The sequence below is a fragment of the Notolepis coatsorum genome (genome assembly GCF_963971535.1).
Source record: "Notolepis coatsorum genome assembly, chromosome: 5".
NCBI classification, from domain to species: Eukaryota; Metazoa; Chordata; class Actinopteri; order Aulopiformes; family Paralepididae; genus Notolepis; species Notolepis coatsorum.
In genome coordinates, this window is record NC_140169.1 from 113,709,759 (window position 1) to 113,723,951 (window position 14,193).

Sequence of the window (14,193 nt, forward strand, 5' to 3'; positions counted from 1 at the left end):
TGGCTTCACAGGACTTTGGCTGGTGACCTTTCCTTTCTTTCACATGGCGCTGGAGTCGGGCGATAGCTTTCACCAGTCTGGACCAGTCTGAGAACTTGTGTACGCGCTCTAGCAGCGGCCAGACTTCTTTCACCCGTGTGGTGAGCACCTGGGCCTTCCTAAGTTCAGGGTTGTCGCTTGCGATCTCTCCCACCTTGCCTTCTCCACTTGGTAACCCTTTATGCCAAAGCAAGTCTGGGCCGGTGACCCAGTTAGAGGCTATCAGTGGCTCTGCTGTGAGACCTCTTGAGGCATGGTCGGCTGGATTCTCTTCCGACGCCACATACCTCCATTGTGTAGACTCTGTGCTTTGCTTGATGCGTTCCATTTTCGACTGGAACCTTAGATCCTCTTGGGGGATGGGGGTGGCCTCTGACGCTCTTTCAGCAACGTCAGGCTCCAGCATCTTTATGTCATCTGCAGGTAACGCAACTTCCTTGATCGGTGTTCTACCGACATCGTGCCCTTCACTTATTGTCGAGATCTTTAGCTGACCTGGTTCACCCTTTGTGTTGAGAGCCTTTGCTGTCATTTCGCGGATCAAGGTTGTGTCACTTTGTGTATCAAGGAGTGCGATACATCTGTCTTCTTGCCTTGGTTCTGCTACAGCTAGCAGTGGCGACCGCTGCTGGTTTTGCCTTGGTTGTGCTGCCGCTGGCAGTGGCGCCTGGTACCGGTCTTGCCTTGCTTGTGGTGCAGCTTGCAGTTGGGGTTGCCGTGGTGGTGCTGCAGCTGGCCGTGAAAAATGGTGCTGCCCTACGCTTGCCTGAGACGTGACTTCCTCTTTCACAGCGACGCCTCGCTCTTGCGACACCTTTATTTCTCCAGCTGGGTAGCCACTTTGGCTGGCTGCTTGAGCTGCACCTTTGGGCTGATCGTATACTTGCGGTCGTGCCGTGGCAGCCCTTAGCGTCTTCCTAGTTTCCAATCGCTTTACTTCTTCTTCTTCTTCTTCTTCTTCTACTACTTCTGCGGTTTCAGCATCCTGCTGAACCTTTCTCTGTGCAGCTTCTAGCACTCTTTGTCTTTCCGCGGCTTCAGCATCCTGCTGAACCTTTCTCTGTGCAGCTTCTAGCACTCTTTGTCTGTCCGCGGCTTCAGCATCCTGCTGAACCTTTCTTTCCGCGGTTTCAGCCTCTTCGTTGGCTTTTCTTTGTGCAGCTTCAGCGTCTAGTGTCTGAAGTGCTTCCTGCCTTTGACCCTCTTGCTCTCGTGGAGCCCTCTGAGGTGCCTGCCTTGGGGTTGAGTGGGCTTGCAGTGGCGCCGGTCTGTCTCCAGCTGGGTAGTCACGTTGGCTGGCTGCTCGAGCTGCCCGTAGCTCCAGCTCGGCTACCACTAGCGCTCCTTCTCTGCGTTTAGCCTCTAGCGCTCCTTGTCTTTCCACGCTTTCGGCCTCTTGTTTGACCTTTCTTTCCGCGTTTTCGGCCTCTTGTCTGGCCTTTCTTTCCGCGTTGTCAGCATCCACTTGTGCCTTTAACTGTGCCTCTTCGGCTACCAGTTTCCGGATTGCTTCACTGTGCTCCTCTTGCACTCGCAAGCCGTCTACGATGGCTTGTCTAGCCGCCACGTCAGCGGCGGAGATTCTTCTGCTTGATGCGGAGGAGTTACTGTGGCGAGAACTGATGCCTGTCCTGCCTGAGGCTACCGACCCGCTCTCGATCCCGTCTGCTTCTTTCAGCCCGTAATCTCTAGGCTTTGTTGCCTCGAACAGTCTCTTTGCAAGTATCTCTGTCTCGGGTGCAGCGGTCGATGGTGCGCCGTGCGTTACTTTCAGGCGCTCCAAGCATCATAGGCCGCCTCCAGCTTATTAAGGGCATTGCCTACTGTAGTGATGTGTGTAAGTACGCCCGGGGTACCCAGCACCCAGTTCTCAGCTTCCCGCAGCACCTTCTGCCATCTTTCCTTGCACTTATCGAACCGCTGTGCAACCTTTGTCCTTTGCTCATCCTTCAGTTCTTGAGCCGCGGCCGTCAACTTGCGCTCTCTGGGCCTGTCTTGGCCCTCTGCCGCGGGTGTTGGCTCCTCCTCCACCATCGTCTTGGAATGGCTGCCACTAGAGCTGCCGCGGTATTGATATTTTCCTTACCGCACGAATTTGCGCAATATTTCCTACCGCCGCGGTAATTACCGCACAGTGCGCACAAAAAAAATAAAAAAGTTTGAATGCATTTTTTTTTTTTTAGTAGTCTACTCTTATAGCCTGCCTCTAGTCTAATGGCGCTTTTCCACTGCATATTACCTACTCGACTCGACCCGCTTTAGGCACCTGGTACTTCGTTCCTTTTCCACTGCAGCCAGGTACTACTCCGTTTGGGGAATGGGGATGCAGGCGGGGCCGCCGCTGCTCGCTTGTGTACACTGAAAGCTCCGTGGGCATAGATGTCCGAGGGCTTGCAGCAAGCCAGAGTTTAACACAGTTTCAATCAATCAATCAATAACAACATTAACCAGACTCTCGTTGCGTCTATTCTGCCAAAGCTAACGTTACCTCTCATTGTGTATTCTACCAAGCAAACCCGGGTTTAACGTTACCTCTCGTGTATATCGGATAACAACAACAAACTTAACACATCAGCGATCTTGTTGTGACACTAAACTCTCCGCTCGGTGGTAAATTGGGTTGATGTCGGTTTTGTTTCATCAATAAATAAGGCAGAATACACAGTGAATCCATTCTTTTTTGTTTATTGCACTTGGTTCTGTCGCAAACAAATCCTGAATGAAATGCATCCTTAGCGAGGCAGTAAAGATGGCGGCGTTCTGTTTTCGTTCAGAGGCGTCGAGTAGGGGGTATCTGCAGAGCCGCAGAGCCAGGCTGGACCAATAGGGTCGCTTGCAACCGAGTAGGGTATATCTGCAGAGCCGCAAGCCGCAAGCCAACTTTATTATTATGATAAAAAACAGCGGTGACGCGGTATTCAGCCTAACTCTGCGGTGAGCGTGATGCAACAGCGATACCGCGGTAATGCGGTTATCGCGGCAGCTCTAGCTGCCACTATCAGACATCTTGATGTAATGCCAGGATGTTCGATGTTCTAGAATGTTCCGCTATGACTTCATCCAGAACTAGGGCTGTCTTAAATGCTTCGAAGCTTCGAACGTTCGATTCGATGGCACAAGCTTCGAACATTAAAAAAAAAATCGAAGTTAAAAAAAAAAAAAAAAAAAAAAAATTACTTCGATTTGTGTGTGTGTGTAGGTGTGTGTGTGTGTGTGTGTGTGTGTGTGTGTGTGTGTGTGTGTGTGTGTGTGTGTGTGTGAACTACCCATCCCAGTTAGGACAGCCGAATCCCGTCCAATCTTTCGCCGTCGACTAAAGACTCACTTCTTCAACCATTATCTGAAATGATAAAAAAGAAAAAAAAAAAAATCTAACCGTGACTAACCTTACTGTCATGCACTTGTCCTAATAAACTAACCTACACTGTAACACGCAACACTTTGATGAACATTGTTACTCAGCTGATAGAGTTGTACCCTTCTTGCTGTCTTGTCGTACAGAACTTGTAAGTCGCTTTGGATAAAAGCGTCAGCTAAATGACTAAATGTAAGTGTGTGTGTGTGTGTGTGTGTGTGTGTGTGTGTGTGTGTGTGTAGGTGTGTGTGTGTGTGTGTGTGTGTGTGTGTGTGCGCGCACCTTGTAGAATTCCACACATAAGAAAGAAAGATACTGGGATGAATAAACAAAATAGGAAATAAAATGTAGAAATGCATGCAATACATAAATAAATATGAATCTCCATATATGAAATATAACATTTAGATAAGGTGCTACTGAGATGTTTTGGTGAGTTCTTTGTTTTTTTGTGGAAGTTGCCCTTCTTAAAAATGCATGAACATTCACTGATAATTGGTCTGTAGTGGAGTCTACAAGGTCTACATTGCCGGACCATGTAGAATCCGGACCTTGTAGACTGACATAATTCTGTGCATAGTTTAGTCTACACAGGCCATATTTAAAATAATCAAAATCTTACTTCATTCATCTTAAACATTCTTGATTTGGGGGATTGGTAGTTCCCATGAAATCTGAAGTTGTTAAAACGACAACAGCGATCCACCTTGAATTAAATCACACAGCCGAGTGAAACCTTGTTGGATGCGTCAGTCACGAAAGGGGCTACTTAATTAATTAATCCAACCCACTTTATTTATAGAGCACATTTAAAAACAACAACGTTTACGAAAGTGCTGTACAAGTCCCACAACATAAGATAAAAAAAAAGAAAAAAAAAAAAAATCCGAAGCTTCGAATTAAAATCGAAGCTCGGCCCCGAAGCTTTGATTGCCAAAAAAAGCTTCGAAGGTCAGCCCTATCCAGAACATTCCAGAATGTTGTGGCAGCGGTAATGTTCTAGCATCCCTGTGCCGCTATGACTTCATCCAGAACATTCCAGAATGTTGTGGAAGCGATAATGTTCTAGACTTACTGTAGTGCTGCTACTGAAGAGCCATCGTGGTGCATCCAAGTTTTACTTTTATATTTTCTTTTTTTTTTTAATATTATTATTATTTTTTTTATATATACATGTTTTGGCCTTAACACTTTGGCTGCCTAAGGTTAAATTCATGATATACCATAGATTGCCAGCGCTATTTGTCTATGGAGAAAGTCCCCTTCTTTGCAGGGCTATAACTTTTTAAATTCTATTGCTACATTGCCATTATTAGGGCCCATTCAAAGTCCTATATGTATTGTTCATTGTGTAGCAACGTTAAACTTTTTCATTCACATATTCATAGTAAAGTATGGTCTAATGTATAAGTATGTTTTCATCTCTTTCTGCAGCTTTCTCCAGAACGTGATATATAGCCCCAAATGCATTATATTGATGATGAAATACAGTTTGATGGCAATCAGCGCGATATAAAAAATTCCAACTAGACGTACTTCTAGAAGTTACTACACGTCATCTGATGTTGACCGGATGGGCGAGGGGGCGTTTATAATTCCGTGGGCAGCGTTATACCAATCATCTAATGTGGGTCAAATGTTGATAATAGCAGTTAGTATCGAAGACGGTAACGTTACACGCTCAAACTCACCCCAGTCTCCGCACGCCGTTGGGCGATCATCGTAGAGTAGAAATTCTATCATTATGGGATGGCGATTTACCCGGTCCATCTCCAGCTTGTATAATGGTATATATGTCCAAATCATGTTGTTTATCGAGTTATTGGCAATCGATCGCTATGTAGCGTGACGAGCCAGAGTCACGGGACATGTACCGAGTGGCCGGAAGCAATACGGACGTCTAGCACAACCTCTATGGCACATGCTGTTTAAGCGATTGCGCCGATCGGCCACCAGATGGCGCTCCTGAACCGCCAGAGAGCTCAGTGGGTCCTGCTGGTGGATCTCAGGCCAGCGGAGGGGACATATGAATCCGATCGCAGATTTTTGAAATATTGATATAAGGACGACGTAAAGCGTCCTCCGGCAACTTGAGCATGGCCGGGAATGACGTCTAAAGACGGTTCCCGGCACCCAAAGTGTTAAATAGTTTCAAAATATCTGTCATTTCTGAAAATAAGTTACAAAAGTTAAAAAAAAAAAAAAAAAAAAAAAAAAAAATGCGTTTTGGAAAATAGCTCTTTATTTGATTATCATAAAAAAGTGTTTTCTATACAGAGATATCGACATCGGTAAATATCGGTATCGGCCAGAACAGCAATATTAATATCGGTTATCGGTATCGGCCACAATTTTCACATCGGTGCATCACTAATCCTTTCCTTGCTAGCGCCACACAGTAGCCATCTTCTCTTGACTCGTGCACATATTATGGGGTACGTTTATCTTTTTTTTGGAGGGGGGGGGGGATTTTAGTGCGGGGTGGAGAGGTTGAGGCAGTGCTGTGCGCTAATACTGAACTATCCTAGAGGAAAGGAAATTACATTGGCTGTTTCAAACTCGACATTCAGAGTTTCCCTGCTTTAAAAATACCCCCTAAAGCAGAAGGGGAATCAAAATTATTCTTTAGACAGTTCAATCAAATATTTGCAAAACATAAACAACTCTCTCCCAACAGCTAGAAACCAGAACCAACACTCTGATCTGTGGTTCTGTCAGAAGACAAAAGCCCCAGGCGCTCCTCCATCGGCGATCAATTGAAAACTCGACTTGAAGACTTGAATCAAACCTTGAGCTTTTACATCAAAAGGAGATCTAGGCGATGTTGTTGTACTCATGAACCAGAAAATGTGCTTGTATCCCCATAAAATCACCCTATGGATGCTGTTAAGAGTGTCTACAAAGTTGTCATTAATCAAAAACCACAACGTCAAGCTCACAATATTAGGCTGAGCGGTTGAAAAAGACAATAATATGACTTAAGTGTATTTTTTACCTTTAAGTCGAATATGAGAAATGGGAGCTAAATGAGTCCTAACGCCATAAAAGAAACGTGCAAATCCACATTTGCACACAAGCTCACTGTTACAGTCAGTCTATAAAAACTAGCCCTGTATATAGCCATATTGAATGTGTTGTAGCAGTGTGTGTGTGGATTATTGCTGCTGATGATATCTGTAGATCACCAATCATACAGTATTGGTGATGCCTGAAGTAATAAGCCTTGCATGGTACCGATCATATAGGCTATACATGCAGACATGGATCTGCATACACACACACACAATATTTACTGTATATAGCACACACAACTGCAATAATCCATGACATCTGGGTACAGCTAAGGTTTGGTCTCAGTCCCCATCTAATTATCAGTTCCAATATATTTTGCATTCATATGGGGCTCTTCTTTGAACAGTCCTACTTTAATTGCCCTATTTGTTTGTTTTGGGGGAACAATAAGGCCCCTATTAATTGTCATGCATGCTCTTTAACTTTTCAATGGTGGAGATATTTTTCAGATGGGGGGAGATCTGCGGGAACGCTGAAAGGCCTATCCTTACATCTCAGGGCAGTCTCTCTCTAAGCACATTAGCCTAGAAATTCTCTGAATTAATTTCACGTTTCACGGGACATCAATCACCTTATATCGAATGTGCTCTCCTTCTCTAATTGGTGAAAACACGTGATCAATTTACTTTATGTTCATGATCCGATCAATTAACACCCGAGCGTCCCATGATAACTTCCCCCAAAAAGTCCAATCTATGTTATATGCGGTGCTATTGTCTGATGAGCCTAAATAACCTGAAACGGACTTTTAAACACTACAGTCTGAAACAGTTGCACGTGAAAGAAAGAGAAACGGGACACACAATCCCGCCAGATGAAAGTCGACAATAATGTAGAAAGCATATTTCATCCCTTATTGATCATGAGTCAGTTCAGACATTTTCGGTTACATTTCCAGGTCTACCGTCTTCAGAATCTCGTCCCACCAGACATACAGACAAGACCGTGTTCTCAATGAAAACACGTCCCATCAACACAACATATCAATATTTATAGCAAACTGCCGAGCCCGACAATAAAAGTTTCACCCCAATCCAAACCCTTTTTTTCAACAGGAAGACCAAACGCTATAGGCCTAGTATTGGAAATGAAATGACAAACATCGCAGTAAAGGCTAAACACCAATTATGCAGCCGATCAAACAGATAATTAAAAGCCTAATAATGCAATCACACGTCGGTCGTCCCTCGCGTGTAATTAATGTCTTATTACAGAGTCGCTTTTACACACCTTTATAGAAACTTTCATGTTGGCTCTTCCACGGAGATGGTGCTGGTAAAAAAAATTAAATAGAAAGAAGACCAACAAACAGGGCAAGGTAGGCCTATATATTGAGCAGATGGAGAATATTATTTGACATTATGTTCCCTGATGTCCCAGCTGACTGGCAGGCTGCTGAAGCAACACGAGGCGTTGGCTTGTTGTTGGTGTTTATCAAGAAGACAGAGATAGCCGACAGAAGAATCCCAAACATTCAATCGCCAGCAGGTCCAGAGACTAAACTAGTCCAGAGACTAAACTCCACTTTAATGTCCCCTGCTGTTTGTAGCTTCGCCTGCTCGATCAACCACACGTCCGATGAGCCGGACAGTCATCTCTTGCCGGGGACATGGGGCCGACACACCCGGTACAGTGGAGACAGTAGCCCTGCCATCTGAAGTAGCCAGCCAGGCTCCAAACACGGGCTGGAGGCGACCCGAATACACACACACAAGCCGTGTCCCGGATCTACGGGATCCCGAAACACTATCCCGAGCAGTGGATCTATTTAGATCTAGTGATATATACATCATCCATGAGGAGGATATGGCACAACACAGCGAGCTACCAGGATCTAGTGCAGCACGGGTGAAGGTTTCGCCGAAGCGAAAATCGGTTCTGCACTCCTCCTCGCTCGCTCTCTCGCTCTCTCTCGCGCGCTCTCTCTCTCTCTCGCTCTCTCTCTCTCTCTCTCGCGCTCTCTCTCTCTCTCGCTCTCTCTCTCTCTCGCTCTCTCTCTCTGGACGCGGGTCGGAACAACACGCCAACTTCAACGCACGGCACTACACGGAAATCATCAGAGGAAATAAATAATTTCAAGGTTATAACTCACGCTTCTTCTCCGACGGCGCGCCGTGTCTCGGGAATCGTCGAAACGAGCTGCGCCGGACTGGTGATGGTGGAGAGATGTGGGGAGAGAGAGAGAGAGAGAGAGAGAGAGAGAGAGAGAGAGAGAGAGAGAGAGAGAGAGAGAGAGAGAGAGAGAGAGAGGACGCTGCTGGCTGCGCGCTGTGCTCGCTCTCTCCCTCCCTCCCTCCCTATCCCTCTCTCTCTCTGTCTCTTTCTCTCTCTCCCCCTCTCTCTCCCTCTCTCTCTCTCTGTCTCTTTCTCTCTCTCCCTCTCCCTCTCTCTCTCTCTCCCTCTCTCTATGTCTCTCTCTCTCCCTCCCTCTCTCTCTCTCTCTCTCTCTCTCTCTCTCTCTCTCTCTCTCCCTCTCTCTCTTCCTGGTTCCTCCACCGATCTGCAGAAAACTTCATCTGAACCAATTGCTATACAGACCAGCCTCGCTTGACACGGCTGTCCTCCAATGACGAAAAAGACCAGCTGTTTATTTCTCCGAGTCAAACTAAATATTTGTAGAATCCGCGAAGAAGCCCCCCCCCCCCATGGAGTCGCACCAATTAACTTGGTTCAACTGACGTGAATAGGGCGACACGGTGCCCACTGCCCCCCCCCCCCCCCCCGCGCAGCAGCCTCACCCTGTCTGTCATCCCTGTCGTGACCGAACCACATCCAGGCAAACACCGGGCAGTTTAACGCGTCTGATTAGGCGCTGCGTGTGTGCGACCTGGAGACATACACGACACCAGTGAGGGGAGGAGGGGGAAACAGCAGCGTCCCATGTGCTGGGGCCTCGGGGAGCCTAGACACGACAGCCCGTTTAAATGTTTCCTATTGAAAAAAAGTTCTTCCGATGCCGTCTGAAATTCAATTGTGAATAAGGTAATCCCATTACAAAGCATGTTCTACCATATGGGGTCGCCGGGTCGGTCGCTCGCTAATATGGGTGACGATGACGACCATGTGCCCTCCAACCATGCAGGCCAAATGGTCCGTGGGGAAAGTCAAACAGAACCCCGGTAGGTTATACTTCTGGCAGGGTCTCTTTCCCCGTGTCCTGCGTGCGGCTTTGACAGTAGCCTATGAGGGAGATGTAGCTTCTCTGCTGAAGGCTTAAGCAAAGCAATTGGGTGTCCCAGTAATGACTAATAGACCCACATTACTAGATGCAAGCCATTAAATGCCAGGGCCTGCAGAGACCCCTTGCCCCTGCCTTCTCCTTCGTGTTTGAGGGAATAATATTATAGGCTTATAGGGACCACAATCACATATACTTACCCCCCCCCCCCCCCCCCCTTTGAAGCAGCAACATCAGTAGGATAGGATAAAAAATAAAATAAAAAAATGAATCAAATATAAATGGCATAGAATAGCAGCAGGGGACAGCAATAAAGTGACCTGGACTCATGCTACAGTGGGCTCTCATTACAATACAATAGTCACAGTGTGGATGTCTTGTGTGTAAAATAGCTCTAAATTGTAATACAGCGATCACAGTACGGAGGCAGTGTGTGCAAAGTGCAGTGTGCGTGTAGGCCTTGCCACAATGTGCATGTGTGCATGCAGATTGCTTGCATGTTTGTGTGTGTTGTTGTGTGCGCAGTTATGTCTATGTGGGTGTGTGTGTGGGTCACGCCAGACAGGTAGCAGGCTGTTAATGTTCATGAGTCTGATTGCCTGTGGGGGGGGGGGGGGGGGGGCTCCCGGAGTCTAGTCTAGTATAGGCTGGATTATCTAACCTAAGGAAAACATCTTGCCGCAATACATTTAGACTAGAGTAGTAATATACTCGAAAATGGAAAATAAAATATTCTCAGTCTCAAAATAGGTTTATTTCCTTTTATTAATGTTTACAAACAAATGCACAGGAAACAAATGTGCCAGCGTTTTATATGGGTTCAAAACAGGGCTAAAATGGTCACGCAAGGTCTATGGTAAAATGTGAAAATCCAACGTTTCAGAGTTGAGCTTCAAGATCAAACACTTGGTTTTACTGTTCTTCGCTTGACACACAGAGCACAGACTGTGCGTTTCTAGTCCTTCCCTTTACATTATTTCCATTGATGTCTAGGTTCTAGTTGTGTTGCAAATATAAGACACTGGTCCTGTTGGAAAGCTAAGCATATCAGCCACTAAATATGTTGTATTTATTAATTTAACCTTTAACCATTTACCTCGTTGAGATTAAGAATCTCTTTTGCGAGAGAGACCTGGCCAAGACAGCAGCATTTAAAACATATTAGGTTACAGATGCTACAACATAAAACAAATGCAGATTATGTGTTGGATGTACCCACTGTGTTGGATGTACCCACAGTGTTGGATGTATCCACATGGGACAAGCAGCATTTGTTTGTTCTTGTTTTGGACAGCCTATTGTAGTGGATTTTCTCATTCTTTGAGCTGAGCAAAAGCAGAGATTTCCTGAATTTACCCAAGGGGATCAATAAAGGAATATCTTATCTTAGCTTATCTTATCTTAGAGGGCCAGACATAAAGGCAACACAAGAAGTAACACAAGGAGGAGCAGGATATTCAGTTATCAGACCAGAGCTTACTGGGGTGGTGCCAGCATTTTGTTTACTTTTGGAATGAACACTTTCAGTGCCCAGCAGGGGGCGCACATTTAGTGCTTGAATGCCCACCATCCGCTTCAATGTTAACGTTAATATCGCCTAATCTATGTTTTAAATGTGTCTAATCTGCCCGTCGCTTATCAATGTCTCATTTCCAGTCAACATTGTCGAAGCGGATTGTTTTTTTATCGATTCAATTCCGTTTTATAGCATTTTGAAAAGCCCTCGTTTTCAAAAAAAAATAAAAGGATTCTCTGATAAACGCCCTGTGCTGTAATATTCTAGAACGTTGTCATTTTTCGGCCTATTTATGAATCGTTTTCAAATAAACGCTAGACCATCGATAGTATATGTGTACGCATGCACGCTGGTGCCGCGCGCTGAAAATCGATTCTCCTAGTTCCTGACCGCTCGCACAGTCAAACAGCCTGGGGGACACATAGGGGGAAAGCTTATATCTCCGTGAAAATAGGTCTGATCATCCCAAGACTGGTAAAATAGATTCCTTACCTGAGATCATATGGTATACAAATGGATTATTCCAATTCCTGATCGCCATTCCAAAAATCGATCCTTTTATTGATCCACCGCTACATACTGTACAACACATATTACACGCTGTGCTGAGGGTCCAGCATGAATCTGATCGGCTCCGGTTACATGCGTGAGAAGTAAAATGTGGATTCCAGAGTTTTTTTTTCTCATCCATTTTCATGGAGTCCAATCCAAAAGGGTGCATTACCATCTGGGAGACGATAGGGGGCGCTTTTTTCACATCTGCGCGCCTGGCGGGGCAGGCTTACCAACGGTAGACTCGATTGATGAAATATGAATTCAGATCGCTAATAAAAAAAAATAAACCGAGAATTCTCGTGATGGGCATTCAACCCACGGGCTGATAACCCGATAATTCTCGTTATGGGCATTCAATGTGTTAAGGGGAGACCACCCACCTAAAATAAAATTTTCCTGATTTTGGGGCAATTTTGAGATTTTTGTATAATGTTGCCCCCTTACATGTCTTCTTTCAAACTAGTGACAAGAAAACTTAAAAAAAAAAACATTTAGTTGCTTATTATTTTGCTTCATTTTGCATGATTGCATCCATAATGTGCACATATCGAATGGAGAAGTGCCTCATTTGCATATATAAACATAAAATTCAGAAAACTTGCAATATATTTTTTCTTAGTTTATATGTACATAACAAACTGGGAAATTTTCATAGTGATATCTATTCAAATATTTCTTTTGCCTATTAGGGGGTACAGTAATCGGCTGTGTTGTTTGTTACTAAACTGTTACTACTACTACATCATTATTATTATTATGGTATTATGTTATTCAGTTATCAGGCATGTGTTTAGGTTGTCTATTACTAATGGTTTGATTGGGTGTTGTGTTTGTAAATAGCGGTTTCAAATAAAAATGTATGGCATTTTACAATACAGAACTTTGAAGGCGTTTTCCCAAAGGGTGGACATGTACCATTTCCCTAGCATCTACACACATCAAACTTTCCACCTTTATTCATATCTATATCCTGCTTCTTTGTGCCAAATGGTGTGTTGATATGTCATACATAGCCTGATTTACAGACAATACAAAACTTTAAAGGCGTTTTTCTCAAAATGAGATTTTATGAGTTTGTATTACATATAAAACAAAATATCTCAATTTCTCTAGTACCTCCACACACCAAACTGGCCATGTTTCCTCCTATCCATATATACCACAACTTTCTGTTAGAGGATTTTTTGATATATCACTCATCCAGATTTTTAGAACATTTTATACAAAATAATTAATGCGGAAAATAGATTTTTTTATGACTAGGGGGTCATAAAAGGTCATAAATCCCTGATCGGGTGGCATATAAAAAAATCCTCTAACAAAAAGTCAGTTTTTTAATGTAGTAACATGAAAAACCATGAGGAAATATCTATATATCATCCATTTTTGCAAAACTTTGCTTGGGGTAACATGCAAAAAGGGGCCATTTTGAATAGACCACGCCCCTTGGGTAATAAAATGATGCAACCAAAAAAATGGAAATACATTTTTTTCTTTTTTTGACTATTCTAAACAATTAAGATGTTTGCAAATGATTTCATCCTTTACTATTTTTTTCCCTATCTAGGGGGGTGGTCTCCCCTTAAGAACTGGGGGGGGGGGGGGGGGGTATTCACCATACTAAGCACTATAGGAAACAAGTTACTAACTTGAAAACTATATTTTACAAATATTACCCCTCATGCTACATAATTTTGTTGTTGTTGTCTTCTACTCAGTGGCGGCTGGTGAATTCTTCTCCAGGGGGGGGCGCTATACCAAACATTTTGCAAACATGTACCGAGGTATCACAATGTCACACACACACAAACACGCGCGTGCACGCATTGGGGAAACCACACACTGAGTATAGCCTACTGTGCACGTCCGAGCTTCGGCGAAACCACAAGGTACGAATATTTAAGTAGGTACAGTACAACTATCACCATTCAATCAATATATGATCAGTCAATGCAGCCACGTTTCCAATAGCGCCTAGCCACCTACACAAACACGCACGCATGCTCTCTCTCTCTCTCTCTCTCTCTCTCTCTCTCTCTCTCTCTCTCTCTCTCAGGCAGTCGGGAGCAGCATATCACTGTAATATCTTTGTGCATGCTCCCACACGCACGCCCGTATTCCAATCCGTACAATAATAATCACAGCGGTATATACTGTCATTTGAAACAAGTTACTAGGGATGCCCCGATCACGTTTTTTGCCACCGATACCGATCACCGATCGTTTATGAGCCATATCGACCGATACCGATAGTTTTTGGTTTTATAAAAAAAATATATATATATATACTTTTTTTACATTTCTTTTATAAAATATATATATTATATAATTATACTTGTAGTTGTATTATCTGCGAGACATCGCCACCACGCAACAAGTCAAAATGCTCGCTATCTCCACTGTCTGTGTGTATACTCTGCTTTGGTCAAATCACATGCAGCATTAGGGATGCCCCGATCGATCGGCCACCGATCGTTA

At 44.3% G+C, this 14,193-nt stretch overlaps 1 protein-coding gene across 2 annotated transcripts in view; it reads right to left on the bottom strand.

Moving 5' to 3' along the window:
• LOC311228541 (bromo adjacent homology domain-containing 1 protein) overlaps positions 1-14,193 on the bottom strand; it is a 76,074-nt gene that overhangs the window by 26,195 nt on the left and 35,686 nt on the right. Inside the window, exon 1 of one of the 2 annotated variants that reach the window (XM_084314438.1) lies at positions 8,559-8,627. The exons of the other annotated variant lie outside the window; for it this stretch is intronic. The gene's annotated coding sequence lies outside the window, so the exon portion shown is untranslated. Of the gene's footprint in view, positions 1-8,558; positions 8,628-14,193 lie in introns of those variants that run through there. 2 annotated transcript variants of the gene reach the window in all.